Source organism: Neofelis nebulosa, chromosome 6, assembly GCF_028018385.1.
Source record: "Neofelis nebulosa isolate mNeoNeb1 chromosome 6, mNeoNeb1.pri, whole genome shotgun sequence".
Taxonomy (NCBI): Eukaryota; Metazoa; Chordata; class Mammalia; order Carnivora; family Felidae; genus Neofelis; species Neofelis nebulosa.
Genome location: NC_080787.1, coordinates 125,313,138 through 125,332,166, shown reverse-complemented (window position 1 = coordinate 125,332,166; position 19,029 = coordinate 125,313,138). Strand labels below are relative to the sequence as shown.

The following is a 19,029-nucleotide window of genomic DNA, read 5'->3' as shown; positions in this document are numbered from 1 at the left end:
GGTATGGAATCCTGAGTGAGTGCGGCAAAGATGAGATGATGGCTAGAATTAATTTGCATCAAGATGTCCCATATCTTAGGTATTTTCAAGAATGTGGAACAATGGAAGTAATCCAGAAACCTACTTAATAGCTCATTAAGATTATCCAGTGGATGTTACATATTAAGAATGTTTATTGTTGTCCTGCTTTTTAAAAATGTTTTTTAATTTATTTTGAAAGAGAGAGAGAGAGAGCATGAGTGGGGGGGTGCAGAGAGTGAGGGGCAGAGAGTGAGTGGGGAGGGGCAGAGAGTGAGTGAGGGGCAGAAGATCCAAGCAGTGAGCCTGATGCAGGGCTCAAACTCACAACCATGAGATCATTACCTGAACTGAAGCCAGATGGGCAACCAACAGCACCACCCAGGTGCCCCAGCTGTCCTGCTTTTTAAAAAATTATCTCCCCTTCCCTGAAACTGCAGTATGGTACAAACAAATAATTGTATAATAATTCTGATGTGTGTGCTATGTTTTTTTCCTATTTATTCCTAGCACCTAATCTGACATGTTGCCAAGTACTTGACAAATGTTTGTATAAATGCATTTCAGGAGAAAGGAAATACAGTATTATCAATGAAAAAACTTTGTTTCCTGCATTCTTCAATGAAATTTCTAGTAATATAACATTGAGAATTTTATTTCAATTTTGCATATTTGTTAGCAGTATTATTACTCTGTTTATCTCTACAACAAGTACTCTTTACTTTTTAAATTTCCTAATACTTTACTTCTTTCATTCCTAATTTAAATTCCTAATACTTTACTTTCTGATCTACCTGGTAGTTCTAAAAAAAGCAATCATTTTTCTTCAGTTTAGAGATTAAGCTCGTGAAATTTATTGCCAGAATTCTTTTTTTTATTTAAAAAAATTTTTTTCAACGTTTATTTATTTTTGAGACAGAGAGAGGCAGAGCATGAACAGGGGAGGGGCAGAGAGAGAGGGAGATACAGAATCCGAAACAGGCTCCAGGCTCTGAGCTGTCAGCATAGAGCCCGACGCGGGGCTCGAACTCAGGGACCGTGAGATCATGACCTGAGCCGAAGTCGGAAGCTTAACCGACAGAGCCACCCAGGCGCCCCCAGAATTCTTTAAAATATAGATGGCCAGTGATACTCTACATATTGATGAAACCATCACTGATTTGGAAATCACTGGTGTGCCATTTTTGCTCATATCTTCAAGGACATTAAAGCACACAGTTCATTGGCTTCAAAATTTCATGGACTAGTATTGCAAAGATGATTTGATTCAAATGTCTGAGAGCCATCAGGCCGAATATCGTCAACACCTCTGTGAGAGCAACCTTTTTGAAAAATGTAGTAATCTACGTAAAACTATGTAACAATCAAAAGAAGCGAAATGGGAAGAACCAAGAGTTGAAGTAGGTATCCCACTGATTTTTAAAGTTTAAACATTTTCCTTTTGGAAAAAGTGTCAGTATGCTCAGTGTAGAGTTGTTTTCCATAGCAGATAAGTCTAGTCGATGCCTTCTTGGGCTATAGGAATATTTATTGGTGTTGAATCGCCTTACCCATGATAAATATTTAGAATGTGATTTCTCATTCTAGTTAGTTAATATATCTGAAAATGGACATGTGGCTTGATCAGGAAACTTACAAAGTTTCTTTCTTCTTTTTGGATTTATACTTAATGAAATTTTACAGACTCCTCATACAGAAAAATCGCTAATAATTTCAGTGTTACAATTTGCACTGAAAAACACAGCACATTTTCCCTCTAACTCTTACCTCTATCTAGCACACATTCTACACAAGTACCTAAGGGCTGAAGAGATTGGTGAAAATCCAATAAACTGCCTGACTTGAGTACACTTTTCCCAACAAAAGAAGTAATTGTACTGAAGCTAAAGCAACTTAGTTCCAATCATGCAATTTGTTATTGAGCTGCCCGCCGATAACAGGTGGCGGTGTTTGTTACAGGGTTGGAGGGAAAGGAGCCAGTAGAAACTACTCCTGGCACCTTCTGACCATCTGCAGTTACCTCTTAGATTCCTATTAAATTACAGCATCTGATCTGCAAAATTAAGTTTCCTTTTAAAAAGTGAGTTACGAGGAAGAAAGAATCAGAGAGAAAGTGTGGGCTCAAGCAAAATCAGTCTTTGCATCGGAGAAGCACAGAGAAGCCATTGAGGGATTAAAGATGACCTCCTCTGAGGACATCAGCCTCTTCTCCCAGACTTCTCTCACACTGCCTCAGCAGATGCAGAAGCCAGTCACAGGGCAGAGGTTATGTGGCTGCTGGGGTGTGGGGTGGGGCTTGCTGGCCCGACGCACTCATGGAAGCTGTGTGGTAGTCCTGCGTGTGGACTGTCCTGCAGCTGGGCTGAGACGGGGGACAGAGTGGCCTCCACCAAGAAACTAGTGGAAAGGGCTTGGCTCTCAGATGTGCTTCCTTCCAGTTCCAGCTCTGTCTTGCTAGCTACTGAGGCAGAGTTTACTTCCTCTCTCTACGGATCAACTTCCTAGAAGGATTAATGTGAGGATTAGGTATAAGGTATCCAGCCCAGTGCCTGAAGTTAGCAAAGTTTTGATAAATGGTGATGATGCTGCTGGAGGTGATGAGGAAGAGGACGAGGGGGAGAATAAAGATGAGGAAGAAGATGATGATTAAAGGAGCCAAGCATTGATTAAGGGTGGATTTTACCTGAACTTTGGATGAATCCAGATTACTACCCAAATGAAAGTATGTTCTTTATCCGCACTAGGTGAGACCAGGCGTTACAATGCGCCATGCACCTTCCTGTTTTTTTTTTTTTAATGTTTATTTATTTACTTATTCTGAAAGAGCAAGAGAGAGCGAGCAAGCACAGATACACACACACACACACACACACACACACGTGCATGAGTGGGGAGGGTCAGAGAGAGAAGGAGAGAGAAGAATCCCAAGGAGACTCCACTGTCAGTGCAGAGTCCCAGGCAGGGCTGGAACTCATGAACCTTGAGATCATGACCTAGGCTGAAATCAAGAGTTGGATGCTTAACCGACTCAGCCACCCAGGAGCCCCAAACCTTCCTGTTTTTAAAAGAAAATTTCACACACACAGACTTGCTGTCATTTCTAACCACATGTTAAAATTCATAAAAACAAAGAATGTCAGTCTTCAAACAAAATTGAATTATTACAAAACACATTTGGATGACATAATTTTAATTTTAAATTAGATTTTCTTCATTTTTTAGGAAAAGAGAGAATTTACCATATGTAGGGAATTTTGAACATTCTAAAAAAACAGGAAAATGCAACAAAATAACTGATGATCTTGGCTTTTGGCTATTTTCTGCATCAAAAATAAAATTAATAAGTATTTTTTTCAGGTAGAATGTTACAAAAACATTGTCATGCATCATTTGAGATGATTTCTACTAACATCTTTTTCTGAGAAGTCCTTAAAGGCACTAGCTTCATAGTGATGGTGGAGAAATTGATAATTGGACAGAGTTATTGAACAAACTTTTAACTTTCATTTTGGGACTCCTGAGGGGGGTGTGTGTGTGTGTGTGTGTGTGTGTGCATGCATATCTATATCTATATCTATATCTATATCTATATCTATATCTATCTATCTCTCTCTCTATATATAAGTATATGTAGATATGTATATACACACATGTAGATATTCTATATTTAGAGTAATTTAGGATATTAGAATATATCTAGAATTCTATATATATTGTAAATCATATAAATAAATTTTCCATATATTCTAGGTATAGAATATCTCTGTATATTCTAAGATCGTATTGCAAGTTCAACTTAAATTTGCTCTAGTCGGGGCGCCTGGGTGGCGCAGTCGGTTAAGCGTCCGACTTCAGCCAGGTCACGATCTCGCGGTCCGTGAGTTCGAGCCCCGCGTCGGGCTCTGGGCTGACGGCTCGGAGCCTGGAGCCTGTTTCCGATTCTGTGTCTCCCTCTCTCTCTGCCCCTCCCCCGTTCATGCTCTGTCTCTCTCTGTCCCAAAAATAAATAAAAAACGTTGAAAAAAAAATTTTTTTTAAAAAATTTGCTCTAGTCATATTACTGCTCATATTTCCGTTCGTGCTCATGAAACGTCATTGTAATTAATTGTTTTCTCTTTCATTGGACTGAGAGCTCTTTGTTAATGGTGTATCTGTGTGAGATGGGATGAAGCGTCTGGAAGACAAAATTGTAGTTAATTCAGTATTGTGTTTCCTGGGCCAAGGCTGATCTGGCACACAGGAGGTGCTCAAGCGATGCTTGATTAATAATTGCATAGATGACTGATGGGAGAGCCTTCTGAGAGAATTGAAAATACCTGTTCTAGAATTGAGAAGAAGCAACATGCTTTCCTTTAAAACTTTTCCCCCAAATACACAAATTTGGTCATTTGTTGGCTGAGGTGAGGCTGGGAGCAGCCCACAGCACGCCACACTGGGTCATCTGGTAACCAAATTGCTTCTGAATGTGATCTGAAGCTGATTGTGGATACCGTGAGACCAAGCTCATGGGTACCATTAAGAAAGGGGAAAATGTTTGGAGAAAATTTAATAATAAAAGTCAAGATTTCTGTCAGGTTTATTAACTCTTTAAAACTCAAGCAAGTTATAATTTTCAAAAGGTTTTTTTTTTTTTTTTCCACACTGTATACTGACAATTAAAAACATAGTAATTTGATAATTACGATTCCTGGGAGAGTAAAACTCGCATGCAGGGTTATTACATTAGAACTTTCTGAATGAGTAATGTAGGCATACAGACAAGCTTTATTGCAAGAGCCTGATTAATAAGTTTATCATCTGTAGAGTAGATGTTGTTTCTGTATGCTGAGGCTACTGGAAAACAAGCTGGAGGAGACATTTGAAACATTCTCTTTCACATTCTTTGTTATGTCTTGTTTGCCTCAAAGCCTCATGTATGGATAAGATAATGTCTGAAAACATCCCCTTCTATATCTTGAGATACAAATATTTTTTCCTTACGGCCTAAGTCAGCATTATTTTGGACACTGTACAAGTTATATTTTTCCAGAAGGGTAAAGTTATTTTTGAAGGCGTTATCTTCTTCAGTCACTTTGTAGACTGTTTCATGGTCACAGTCCAAATTTCAGGACTAAAGAAAAACAAATGAGGAAATGAAGCTTGAACATAGGATGTGGATAATGCTTCTCAAGTACTGTGTCTTTTTCAAATCAGGCATTTTTAATGGGGTTGTCAGTGAAAATCAATTCTTAATACATTTCTAAGCACTCTGAATCCTCCCACCAGATGAGTATGAGATTTGGGCTGTCTCCAAAAACAGTACCACACAATGGATCATGGGAGGATTCAAGGAAGAATTTCTTTGAGTAGAAAGCCATGACTATTCAGAGAGGAGGACTAAAAATTGGGCTCGTAGCCCACTCCCATAGGAGTGATACCCATAGGTTATCTTTCCTTGGTGAACTTTTTATGTCATCAAATTTGTTACATGGTGTTTATTGATTGTCACCTGGTGGTACAAGAAAGAGCTGAGTAGAGAGGATAAATAAAATCACAGAACAGGATTGTAAGCCTAATTAATTCTATTAGGCTTCACCTTATATAAGGTGACAACAAGTTATGGGACAATGGAAAGAACATTATCCTGGAAATTAGAGTACCAGGGCTCTGGCCTGAACTCCGCCACCTGGAAACCTTGGGCAAATGACTTCAACATGCTGAGACTCAGTTTCCCATCTGCTGTATCAAACAACAGGATTATTGTAACTGTGAAATGAGGTAACATATCTACAATTACTTTGTGAAATAAAAAAAGCTTGCATAAGTCTAAGGTATTGTTTTTCTAAGTTACAGTGAATCTTATGTATATCTTAAAAGCTTACATAACAATTTTTTTTTTTTTTTTTTTTTTTACTGCATTTCCTTTTTGTTTGACACATCTACTTTATCTTAAGGAAGATTCTATGCTAATCTGGTTAGGAAATTTCCAAAGTAGGACTAATTTATCAAGGGCTTTTGCGATCATTTTGTGGTTTGCCCACAGGCTTGGACGAGGGGCCACAAGACCCGGGTTTGTGTCTACATCCATCATCAACTGCTTGACTTCGGGCAGATTCTATCACCCCTCTGAGCTTACTTCTCAAACAGTAAAAACCAATAGGAATAGTGCTACCCAACTTTCTTATGTCACAGAATTATTGTGTGAAGCAAATGAGAAAATGGATGTAGACCACTTAGGAAGCTGTAATAAAATTCGGCTCAAACATAACATTCTGCCTTATTGCTCTGACATTACTAATGATGGCTTGCTATATCATAAGTGGACTTGACTGTAATAAGAATCGCTTTTCATTTGGGGGGGTATTTTTGCCAACGTGCAGTTAAATGAAACCATTATAACAATGTTTGCCTACAAAGGCCAGCAAGAAATGGCACTCGACTGCGTAGCAGCTTTTAGTGAAGTAGCTACTCAAAGGGAAGTGAAATGCCTTATCTCAAAGTACTGGAAGATGGACCATTAGCTCCTTGGTTATTATTGCTAAAAATAGCTTTCTCTGTATATAAAATGACCTCAATATTATAAGCAGTCATTTCAAACTTCTAAAAAAAAACCTGGCACAGGTGACTTAGCTTCTTTCATACAACGTGAAAATCACGTGGAAAAAGATACATTCCCCCAGAAAAAGTCAGACAGCTAACATAAATAACTTAGTACCACACTCCACCTCCTCGAGTTCATGGAACCCTTTAGTTTCCTGAGTAACTGATTCAAATCACCGTTCAAAAGGCTCTTTGGGCCATGGGTTACCCAAACAGACTGTATTGATTTGATAAATCAGGTAATTAGTGAGTAAATAACAACATTTTCTCTGTGCTTTGCTGATACAGCTTCAGAGGTGAAATTTGTTTCAGAAGTGAGAAAAATTCACACAGAGAGAATAGCATGTACGGAAAATGATTTTCCCCCAGAATAATCTGGGCCTCTGACATTTCCATATTAAGAAGAAAAAGCGTTTAATAAATCAAAATTACATATTCATTCTCCTGTACGCTTCTAAAATAGCTTACTGTGAAAATGCCTTGTGTTAATATGCTGACAGGTTCTGTGTAAATACACACTATTACAATTACAAAAAAAGCTATATATCATACAATATTCGACACCCCGCTGTTTACTAGTTTTCTGTGGACTAAGCAATAGCAATATCAGCATGCTTTGAACTCTTAACAGGGAACCAAGCGGAATGTTAAGTAAACCCAGTAGCTTCTTTTGAATGTGCCAGTTTATACCGGTTCAGTTCTGGGTAGCAAGGGTTAGAGATTTCCTTTCTGATCAACTAAACACTCTTTCCAATCTCTCTCTTTAACCAGGCATGAAGACTCAATCCTCCGATCACCCTGTGCCTGTGCCGATGGTCCTGAAGAAATACCAACAGCTCACAAGCGGTACAGACTTCAGGAAAGAGAGTGGAGCCTGCTGTTGGCAAAGCAGAGTGTCTTCCCCAAAGCCGTGAAACGAGTTGTAAAAAACCCCTGCAATCTGAGATTGAAATGTTTCAAACAGGGCAGATAGTAGCCAGGAGGTAAGCCTCTTGCTGGCAATAATTTTCCATTGGCGTTTGTGGGAGAGACCCATAAACGTTGTTCAAAGTACTCTTTGGTTGTGGTAGATGTGAAAGTTGCAAAACCGATTGCATTTCTGACCATGCTGTGGGATAGAAAATTAAATGCAATATTTGGATTCTTGAAGAATTGAGTCAATAATTGGGGTTCACGTATATATGACAAAATCTGCCACTAAGCACTAGACTTGTCATCGAGAGAATTGTCAGCTTGTTTCCAGTTATAAGCTGCCTGTAAAATAAAGATCACGTGGTATGGATCCCTTGAAGCCAGAAGCTGGGCAGGGGAGCTGTCCATGTGATAGGCCACCAAGCAGGATTTATCCTTTAGAGCCTCCCATTTGATGGTGATTCTCAGTTTTTGAGATGCTTGAAACTGAGGCCTGTTAAGTGAACAAATGCAATCATTATTTTCTGTTGATTGCTTCCAACTCTTTGGCTAAACACAGGCTAACAGCAGACCAGGAATGTATTCAATTCATTTAGTTGGAAACAACTGAAACTATGGCTCTAGTTTAAAATTCCAAGCTTCACTATGAAATGTTGAAGATGGCTTTGGCCCCCCGGCCACCTCACTTCAGCTTCTGTTTGAGAAATTCTTTTGCCTTGTTCTGAGATTTCTGTTAAAGTACTTCAGTTAAGCACTGGTTCTCAAACGGTCATGTGTACACGAATCACCCCAGGGAATTTGTTGAAACACACATTGGTATTTGGTAGGGATGGGCCTGAGATTCTGTATTTCCAAGAAGCTTTCGGGTGATCACGTCAGCCCAAGGGTATACTTTGAGTAGCAAGGTACTAACCTTTGACCTTCTTCTGTATTACTTACTCCACCCTGGGGAGAAAGAGGGACTTATCTCATTGGTGAAGTAGCAAGAATCTGACAGTTATTCACCCATGATCCTCCTGCAAAGGAACTTATACGGTAGAGGCCGCTTACTTACTGCGTGTGATTGCCTCTTTTACTCTCTCCCCTTGCAGGTACCTTGCCAAGGGGTGGAAGTTCTCTTCTCCATCTGTCGAAGTTCCTGGGAAGTTTCTGCTGGTCAGGGCAGGGGCCTGTGACAGCCAGATCTGGAAAGTCAGTGCACACCATGAGGCCGTGTATTGGTAAGCCCCTTCAGGGTCCAAATATTGTTCTCAATCCAGCTCCACCAGCAATTCGACTTTCCTTCTGATCCTTCCTTCGAGTCCTGTGTGTGTGTCTCAGTTTGTTACGAGCCTGGTGGAGAGAGGAGGGTGGTTCATTGGTCCTTTAACTTCTACTGAATGCTGTAGACAAGTCAGCCTTCTGATATGGGAGCTCATCTGGTCTTCCTAGAGATCTGAGGGCAGTTATCTACTGTATAGGATCTGCAGCTACCTTTCACCTTGAGTGGCAAAGGGGAGGCAAGGATGAGGGCTATTTTTGAATAGGGTTTTAAAAAGGGGGTCAACTGGCTTCCTGTTGCTGGGCTTTTTACATCTTCGGAACCTGTTCGGCAGGTTTAGTTTCCCCGCAGAATGTTGGAATTCAGATGAAAAGAAAGGCCCGTGGGCTCCCTGGGAAAGCCCTAGAGTTCAGAGCAGTGCGGGTGTGGGGCTTCCTCCTAAGGGAGAGTCGAATGCTCTTTTAAGGAGGTTAGAGGTTCCAAGAGTTATGCCATAGCAGCAGTGACTCAAGTTTTAGTTAATTCTATCCCACTGAGTCTCCTCTTTGGACACTTGGTAATATTGGATTACTCCTCCACCAGCTTGCAAGTTGGCCTGTTACTTGGCCTTACGGAGTGACATTACCTGTAACCCTTGTCTGACCAAAGGTCTATATCCTCAGGCAACCATGGCCGATGGCCCAGCTTTGTGTTCTCTTTCACAGGGATTACCTTGGCCCAGATGAGCCTGCAGTGTGAGGATCTGTGACATATTTCAAAGTATATTGGCTCTCGTGTCAGACCAAGAGTCAAATGTCAGCCCTGTCAATTATTAGCAAGATGCCTTAGAGTCCAGGGCATGCTTAATTTCTCTGAGCTTTAACTTTTCTCCTCTATATTCATCTAAAAAGTGAGAAAAAATGTTTAGGGTTAAATGAGATAGCATAAACAAAGTACCCGCCATACAGTAGACCCCATAACTGGTGTGTATTATTAATATCATAGCATTTTTACTCAACCTTTGCTTCCGACCATTATTTTCTCCAGCACCTACTTTCCGCCACAATCCCCAGGAAAACAAATATACACACATATATACACGCATTGTCTGCATTCAATTGCTTATGAACCTTAATATCAATTTATAAAAATAAGGTCAAGTGGTAATATGCCTCAGAAGGGCATGCACACAATTCAAAGGTATCTGTAGTGTTAATGACTCTATCCTCCATTTTCTTGATCTTCGTAGTATGGCAAATTGTCTCCGAGGACGTGTTGTTTGAGGTAAACAGCACTTTTATACATTCCAGTCTTGCTAGGCAGCCAGTTTCATGCGAGTGAACTCACCCACCATTAATTTGAATCTTTCCATATTGAAAGAGAACAGATACTCAAGCTTGGTGACAGGATGTTACCTCTTATGATTGAGAACACGAGGAAGTTGTTAAGCACATTAAACTGTGACCTGGCAGGTTTGATAGTAATATGCAAAGTAGCATATTAGTTACAATGGGAATCACCTTCCTCTTCCTTCTTTCAAGGCCCCTTAAGAAAACACGTAACTAATGTCCCAAACTCTTAACTTGTTTCGATGTCTTTGACAGCGTTTGCAGCTAGCACATCCTCATGGAAAAGGACACCTATGGGAGCCAACAATAACTTTAAAGACTTTTTGGTTATGAAATAGAAATGGTTATAACCACTCTAAGCCAAAGCTCTGATTTCATAGAAAATCGAGAGGCATGCATATTTAGCAAGTTTTCTCTTTGGAGGTGGAAATATGGTGGATAGTGCCATTTGATAAAGATCATACTGAGCATAAAATTCGAACTGTTGGAGAAATAGCTTCTTTCTCAAAATATTTAATCAAGAGAAACATTTTAAAAGAGGAGTTCATTTAAGATAATTTGACCATTGGCAGAAATGTATGCTGTTTCAGGAAAGAGCTTTTTATCTACTTTGCTTTCTGAAATGTGCCAGATGCTTAGAACAGTCCCTGACACTCAGTGGGGTTTAACAGATACATGCTGAATGAACTCATGTACCGATTTTTTTTTTTTTTTAATGTATGACCAGTCATGCTATTAAGTCATCAGTGGAAGAAATTGTTGTTCTGTTATGTCCAGAATTCGTGATCCCCAAAGACAACCAGGGAGCCGAGTCCGATGCAAAAGCAAAGAGCCTTTATTCGAGCTAGCTCGAGCTCAATCCCCTACCTGCACCGACCCAGCGGTGAGATACCAGGGAGAGAGAGCAAGTTTCAAAAGCACAAAGGTTTTATAGGGGTCTAGGGGCAGTTGGTGAGGTAATGGCTGTGGCCTCGGCTGATTGGCTGGGGAAGGGTCGAGTCCTGTTACGCAGTCGCCGGGCGTGTTTTGATCGGGAAGTTTGAACGGGTGAGCGGGAGGTTACTCAAGGGGAGGAGGCGTGGTCTGAGGTTTCTGCGATTTTCTCGGAAAGGGGGCATGTCGGGGACATAGTCACTCAAGGTGGAGGACACAGAGCAAGATGGAGTCGGCTGGCGTACGTCCGCCCTTTCAGTTCAATCATTTGAGGGAATATGATTCTTCAAATCTGTTTCTTTACTTGCCAAATTGCTGGCTTTTTTGCTCTTTTCTTTAAAGAAAAAAAAAAAGAAAAAGAAAAAGAAAAAGAGATGTCCACTTGCACCAATGTGACCAAACCTTTATTCCTTTAAGGGACGAGAAATGTGAGAACCCACTCAAGTAAGTTCAAACCTAACTGCAACTCAGCTCTGCCCAGCTCTTGACATAGGATGACACAAGCCAGGCAGATGGGCTCAGAGCCTCTCTTCCGACAGTGACTCAGGGATCTGAGCTGCTTTCACCTTGAAATTCTATCATCCTGGAGGACTTGGCTGTCAGCCACATGGATAGCAGAGAGGGAGGGTGATCAACTCACAAACACTTTGATTGCCTTGGACCAGCAGGACCAGCAGGTGAGCTCAACTCACCTTCTGATTGGTGGAGGCTCAGTCTTATGATTTCTACCTCACTGCAAAGGAAGGCTTGGAAAATGTAGTGAGTACTATTTCTTCCACAGTAAGAATCAATAGCTTGGCAGTAGAGGCTTGATGTTGATATGTGGTTTAAACTGTGCGTTGTTACATTTTGGAGGAGGCACGTGGTAACAGAGAGATGGCATCATGTGCATATCCTAGTATATTCTATTTTTTTTCAGCCAATTGACAAATGATTTCAGATTTTGATTCTTGCTGATTGGCGTTTCTCTTGGTCCTGTGTAAACATATCCCTTCCGATAGGCTACTGGCTTACTGTTACCTCCCATTCTTTTTTCTCTATTAGTATGAGCAGAGTAAACTCATTTCCTTGCGCTGGTTTCAACCAGCCATACTGGCATGCACTTTGGACAAATGTGTTACTAGTTTCTTTAACTGATCCTGGAACTTGGCTAATTACGTTTTCACAGCAGATACACTTTGCCTCCAGAATAGGGCATGAGAAACTAAAAACGTTGTGCTTAGCAATTCCAGAGAGCATTCAAAGGTTAATAAACAACAACAACAGCGGCAACAGCAAGAACAAAAACGAGCAAACAATTGCTTGCTTTTCATGTCCTTGAAGGCATGAGGTCAGAGCACACCTTTCCTTGCGTTCAAATAGATTTATCTTGTGGTAGACTGGTTTGATTGGTTTGGTAACTTGTGTCTGTCCAGGTCTCAAACTCTGGTTTTATGACCGCTTGTCTTTTTATCAAACTGAAGCTTTTTCCTACTAATAGAACTGATTTGTGATAATGATTTGCAAAATGATTTGCAATAAATATATTGCCTTATCCTAGGCTAAAATCCTGATCAAATCGCTATGTGATCATCACGTCTTCACCCTATACATAATTTTAGTGATTGTGTAAAGAAGCAGTTGAAGCCTGTTGGGTCATCCCTGGAGTCCAGAGAATCTGATCTGCACAGGAAACTTGGCTTAAGTTGTTTGGAAACGATCAATGACCCGAAATATGAGGGAAAGCCGGTAGATTTTCTTCTTACCTTTCAGCTGATTCCACCAAGCCTTTTTCCTGTTTTCGTGATGGTATTTTGACTTTCTAAGTTGAAGGGCAATTTTTATTACAAGGATCTGGCTTTCAATTTCCTGGATGTTTGCTTGTTTCAGAAAATTTAAAGCCTTGGATATTTTAGGGCTATCTCCTTTGGTTATATTTTGAATACCTCCTAGATAACTTGTACAAATATTTTGAGTTAGATGTATGTCTGCACATAGGAAACTTGCAGGCTTTCATGTTTTCTCACTTCTTTTCTCTTTCAAGTCAACATAGTATTTTTACTTTCAGAAATTTCCTCTATATATCCTGTGCGTCATCTATACCGAGCCATCCTGTGTTTTAGACCTGTGCATCACCAGCTATTGAAAAGATACAGAAGCCCTTGTGGTAAGCCATGCTCTGGAGTCTCCAGGGACCTAATGATTGGGCGCATTTACTTGTCTCGCCCCCAGAATAGCAGTGGTAGAAGGGGAAGAGAAATCGTGAAACAATGTGACAAATTTAACATAGAAATTTTAACATAGAAATGTGGGATGAAGATCGGATAAAAATGATCAGAAAAACTTGAGGGTTGTTAACTTGAAAAATGTTCCACAACACGGCGTATAGATGTATTTGCAAAGATTTTGGCTCAGGGCTCATGGATTTTTTGATGTGCTAAACACAACTTTTTTTTTTTTTTTTAGGTAGAGGGCAGGACATGGAAGGGAGACCAAGGAGTGGAAGGGGAAGGAAGGTTGTAGACCTGCTTGATTTCTAAGCAACGTGAGAATGTTGTGTCTTAATCTAGTTTCAGCTGCCACCGAACAACACATGCACGTACAGTATATGTTTCATTGTGGGCTGGTCGAGCCGAACTTATCTTATTGACCAGGAGGCGAGTGGTAAACGTGCTAGCTCGTTACACCACATTTTTTTCATCCGTCTTCTTCAGTAAAAGAATTTCACGCCAGGGGACCAGAATTGTTTAGAGTGCCAGGGGACCAGAATTGCTTGCAACTGGTGGTGGCCAGATGACATAATTTTAGCCAATAAAATGCAAAACAAAGGTTACTTTATTCCAGGAAATAGTACTACTTTTTTTGCATAAGAGGGGAAAATCTCAGCTGGCCTGTGTCCTTTTGTCCTTCCCTCTTCTCCTGCCCGGAATTAGAACCTTATACCCGATCTTGTGATCAGAAAGACAAAGGCCTTAGGTTAAGGATGACAGACAGTCATCCAGAAGGAGCTTGGTTCTCTTGAACAGCTGTCGCGGTCTTCACTGTTCACCTTTAGTGTCCTTGTGAAATGAAATCTGCGGCCTCCTGTTTGTTTGAGCTGCTCTAGTTGGTTTCTATGCACGCACCCAAAAGAGTGGTTACAAAACCACTATTTCTACAGGGAGACTAGAGATCAGCTCTTCCACTGTCTGCCTCTGTGCATGGAATTGGCCTTATGAATATACAACGGCCCAAGTTACCAGGGGGAGGCTCTTGTCTCTGGTATCTGAAAGAGCTGATGGGAAGAAACACGAATGCAATGTTTTTTGTTTGTTTGTTTGTGTGACCAACTTTCTTGCCTTTATTTTTTCTTAATGTCCCTCCGGATACTCCTGCCTTGTTCTTTGTATCCATCGTTGGCCACACTTGACCCCCCTCGCCCACCCCGCCCACCCTTCATTCTGGGTTATTACAAGAGGCGTAGTTCTCTGGACACATTTTTATAGCCAATTTTGGAGATGAAAGCACCTCAGAGAGGCTCTATTTCAATGTTGTCATTTCACTGAGGAGGAAATGAGGAGAAAGGATGGTAAGGTAATTGCTAGATGAAAATGTCCAAATAAAACATGAGTCACTGGCAGTCAATTGTATGCGACAAGGACTAATCGCATTGGCAAACATTTATGGTGTTTTTACTATATGTCTGGTCCAGTGCTAAGCATCATTCATGCTTTATCAATATTTCCCCTTCCCAACAACACCACGAGGAAGGATTTATAAGCATCTTCATTTTACAGATGAGGAAACTCAGGCACGAAGAGGTGAAGTAAGGTATTTAATCTCAAGGTCAGGTATTTAATCATACTTCACTCCAGGGGAGTCTCGGGAGTGGAATACTGAACTGTTCAGGCTTCATCATATCAGATGTCAAGCAAATCAGTTTACAACATCTGCCAGAGTGGAGATTAAAAATAGCATATAATTTGTCTGTCTCAGACTAACAATTTAAAAAATTTCCCTGTCGCACATTCATCTCTTACAGATAGTTTGAGGATAGTAAGATTTCCATTCATCCACTCAGTCAGTGCATGAGAGGCTAGTCTGTGTCAGGCATTAAGCCAGGCCCTGGGGATATAACATGCTACATGCTCCCGGTTTTTGCCTTTAAGGGACTTACAGCCTATAGGGAGAGAGTGAGAAGGAAACAGAAAAGAAAGTCTATATGCTACAGGATTATGTTGTATTTCACAGAGGGTGCTTTTGAAGCACATAGAGGAGAAAGCTCATACAAGACATCCAGGAGGCTGTAACATCGGAGCCATGACCAACTGGCAGGAGAAGCAAGGACTCCACAAGTGAATGGAGAAAGGGTATTATGGGAAATGCTAAGAGTAAGCTGAGGAGCCAAAGTAAGGAAGACAGTGCAAGGTGTATTGTGGGATGTCAGGTGGGCGGTATGGCTATAATCTTCATTCAAGGGATCACATGGATAGAAATAAGGCGGGATTTGGTTGGAAGAGAGAAGTGGGAGGCTCTCACATGGCTTTCATTGGGAGAGTGATGGGACCAGATTTATATTATAGAAAAATCGCCCTGGCTGTGTCATAGACGCAGTTATCAAAAAGCGAGTTTTGATTCTGTGTTTTAAGAACTTTACTGTCTTTAGTGTTTTCACATTCTTTGTTTTCATACCATTCATTGTAAATACTCATCATAAAATTAAAAAAGAAAAAAGCAGATTCCTTGCTTTATCACAAACGCACCGGGACCCTGGGATCAGATAGGAGTTGGGTTTTCTGTGTATATTTGGACAATTTGGTATAAATTGTTTCCAGTGAATACAAGCTACGCTTATTATGGATTTAGGACAGAGCAATATGTTGTGTTTAACGCATTCATGCACATTTGTCTGTGTCTGTTCAAAACCTTCTAGAGTTGAGCAGGAAGTGTGATAGAGTTGGTGCTGACAGATAATGGCCTCATTTTCCCTGACGTATACATATAGAAATGAAAATCCTGTCTTGCTCTTTCTGAAAGGTCAAATGCGCTACCCTGAAGGGCATCTCTTTAAGGCAATTCCAAGACATTCTTATCACAGTTGAAGACATTTTCTAAAATAAGAAAAAAGAAAACATTCCAGTGACTGCTCTGTGTTACGGCCAAGTTGCAAGGCAGAAATGATGGCAGGTAATTATGCAAACGGACCCACTCCCAGTTGTGCGAAATATCAATGATAGTCATTGTGTTCTATGATTCATTGTTATGCTCAGACCCATTCATGTGTTTGTGACTGCCCTTTCTGAGCAATGTGAAAAGCAGAAAACAAAGCCCCATGTTTAGCATCATCTCCAATAATGATGAATATTTGCAGTCAAGTCCACAATATGACACAAAGTACTTCTACAATAAATGCTGAAAAATAGGGAGGCACGCTGAGAAGACGTGACTGTTTCACTTAATGCCAGATTTCTCTGCAGCAAATGAAGAACAGTGAACTGGATCAAATTCTAAAATTTCAGTTCCTGAGTCTGGTTGTGAGGTACATTTGACTTCTTCAGATGATGGATTTATTAATTAGGATATTAAAAAATCTGTGACTTACTGCTAATTCTATTAAAAAAAAATAATGTCAGTGTCTTACTGGGACGGAAAAGGTGTCTCCCATGATTAATGACATATTGGGTACAAAGTTACTAAATTCTTCTTCAGATTCATAAAGGTATTAGCTATTTCTTAAGGTCTGTAGTGGGTAAGTGAAAATAGTCTACGTAGTTCTTAGTGTTTTCTTCATTTTGATGTTTTCATGAACATTAATGATTTATTATTTTTGGTACTTGTTTCTTCTCTAAGATCTGGCTTTGCTGTTTTACCAGGGATGTGACTTTTGAACAACTCAGTTTCTCTAAGATCCCACTTCCTACTTTTCTTTAGAAAGCAGGGATAACACCTCAAAGTTAAATGAAGGTGAGGGTAGAAAGACACACAGGTAAGTTCATTATATTTTTGCTCCCTTCTTTCAAATTTGAAGTGGGAAAGGTCAACAAAATTACTTATTTCAAAATAGAAAATTATTATATTTTAAGGATACTGAGACACAGTTTTAGGAAAGTTAATGGCATTTGAAAGAAATATGGATTAGTAAAATGAGCAGTTGCTCTCTGTTGTGTGATTACGCTGCGTTTTTCCTAGTATCGCTGATACGCGTTTCAATGAGAAGAGATGTCACGTTGTTTTACTTTTAAAATATCAAATTAAATCTGACTCTGAGCCTCCAGGCTCTGAATGGCCAGGTTTTGGATGCCTGGATCACATGAGGACCTGTAGACCCGATGAGACTTTGAAGGCTGGTTGCAGCTGTCTATACCATTGCTACTGGGGCTTGGCCTCCACTCTATCGGAGCTCAGACCTTGTATGATTTTTCAGATTCTCCCAGTTGCCTCCTCCCTCATCTCACTTGGCTAGAGCCTCACCCGACCCTCATTGCCCCACTATTTCAGGCTTTGATGATAAGCCCTCTGGCAGGACATGGGATGTAATTTCCTGAGAAACATCAATATGCTGGCTTTTGGTGAAATGCAGAGGTTTTGAGGTGAACTTCGACTAGTGAGAAATGGGAAATGAGAGGGAGTCAAGATCAGTTACCTGCATTTGTTTGGTTCTTGTGGACTGCCATAAGGTGCAATTCCTATTTGTCAACCTGACTGGAGAAGCCCCTCCTGCCATGGGAACATGCCTGTTGAGCCACCTGCTGTCTCTCCTCCTGGCTCCTGAAGTGGTATTCAGCTAGCTATCCATTGCATCACATTGTTTCACATCTTTCCATGCCTCCTTTTCTCCTCACTCTCACAGCCCTGGTTGGCATCTCCCAAGTAAAGTTTTACCAGCTCGATCTTAGTCCCCAGCTCTGCTTTATGGAAAATTGGGCTCAGACAGCCACAGCCCTTCTGCATCATGTCCTGTATGGAAGCAGAGCTTGAATCTTTGCTAGTGGAGGGATTGACCTGGAATGGATCTCTTCCCGGGCTTGGGTTACTCACCCTTCCCGTGGCAGGTCAGGTTGTTTCCTTTATCCAAACCTCAACATCAGCCTTTCTTAATGAGTTTACATTCCCAAACGAAACCTGGAAGAAAATTGTCTTCAGGGGGCTTCATGTCATCTACTTTCACCCTTGAACACCAAAGTCATAAATTGCTTCCTGCACTTAGGAGCACCAGATTTGGGTCTCAAGCTTGGCTATTGTCTTAAGATGGAGATGGAAAAAAGACTTCCTTTTTATATCCCTAAGAATACAACAGAAAATAGTTTCTCACTTGATTACCTTGTTACACGGGCAGCTCTCTGTTTCACTACTCCACACAGGCATCCAAGCAACTGAAGAATGAGGGAGATGGGTTAAAATCTCACGGAGTATTTCAAAAGTTCCATAGGTTTTCTCTAGCTTCTTGGAATTCTAAGATTTGTGCTTTCTCCATGGAAACATGAGCTTTACGTGTAATCTGCCAAAACTGTTTGGCCTAAACGATTTAGGTAAAACTGTGAAGTTATCTGGAAAAGAAGAGTATCAGGACAGTGAGACATCATTATTGGAGAGAAAGGGTGGATACGCCATCACCTAGATATTCACTAATGGGATATTATTGGGTGGGGGGGTTGGGCCTACAAGTGGGCAATAGAGGCTAAAATGTTTAGTTGTTGTTGTTCTAGAGATGCCTATCAATGCAATTAAAGAAATGAGGGGTATAAAATTAGAAAGAAGGGGGAAAGTGAAGGTTATTTGCAAATGATGTGATCATTTATTTGAAATATTCAAGATAATCAACTGAAAGGCTAACATTGATAAGAGAACTAAGAAAGACATTTACAATTAATAAACCGAAATCAAGAATTTTTTTCACACCCGCCTAGAAAATATATTGGGAGGAAATGTCCCATTTACAATAAAAAGAAAGAGATAAACTACCCAGGAATAATAGAAAAAGAAAGCATACAAGGCCTACATAAATAAAATGTTAAAACGTTAATGCAAACGTGAAAGAAG

The 19,029-nt window shown here is 40.5% G+C and overlaps 1 long non-coding RNA gene across 1 annotated transcript; it reads left to right on the top strand.

Annotated features, from left to right (window-relative positions):
- Window positions 1–11,503: 11,503 nt before the first annotated feature.
- On the top strand, window positions 11,504–13,731 carry LOC131514893 (uncharacterized). Its single transcript, XR_009263320.1, has 3 exons — window positions 11,504–11,708; window positions 13,079–13,177; window positions 13,477–13,731. It is a non-coding gene; the product is annotated as an uncharacterized LOC131514893 (long non-coding RNA).
- Window positions 13,732–19,029: the final 5,298 nt, after the last annotated feature.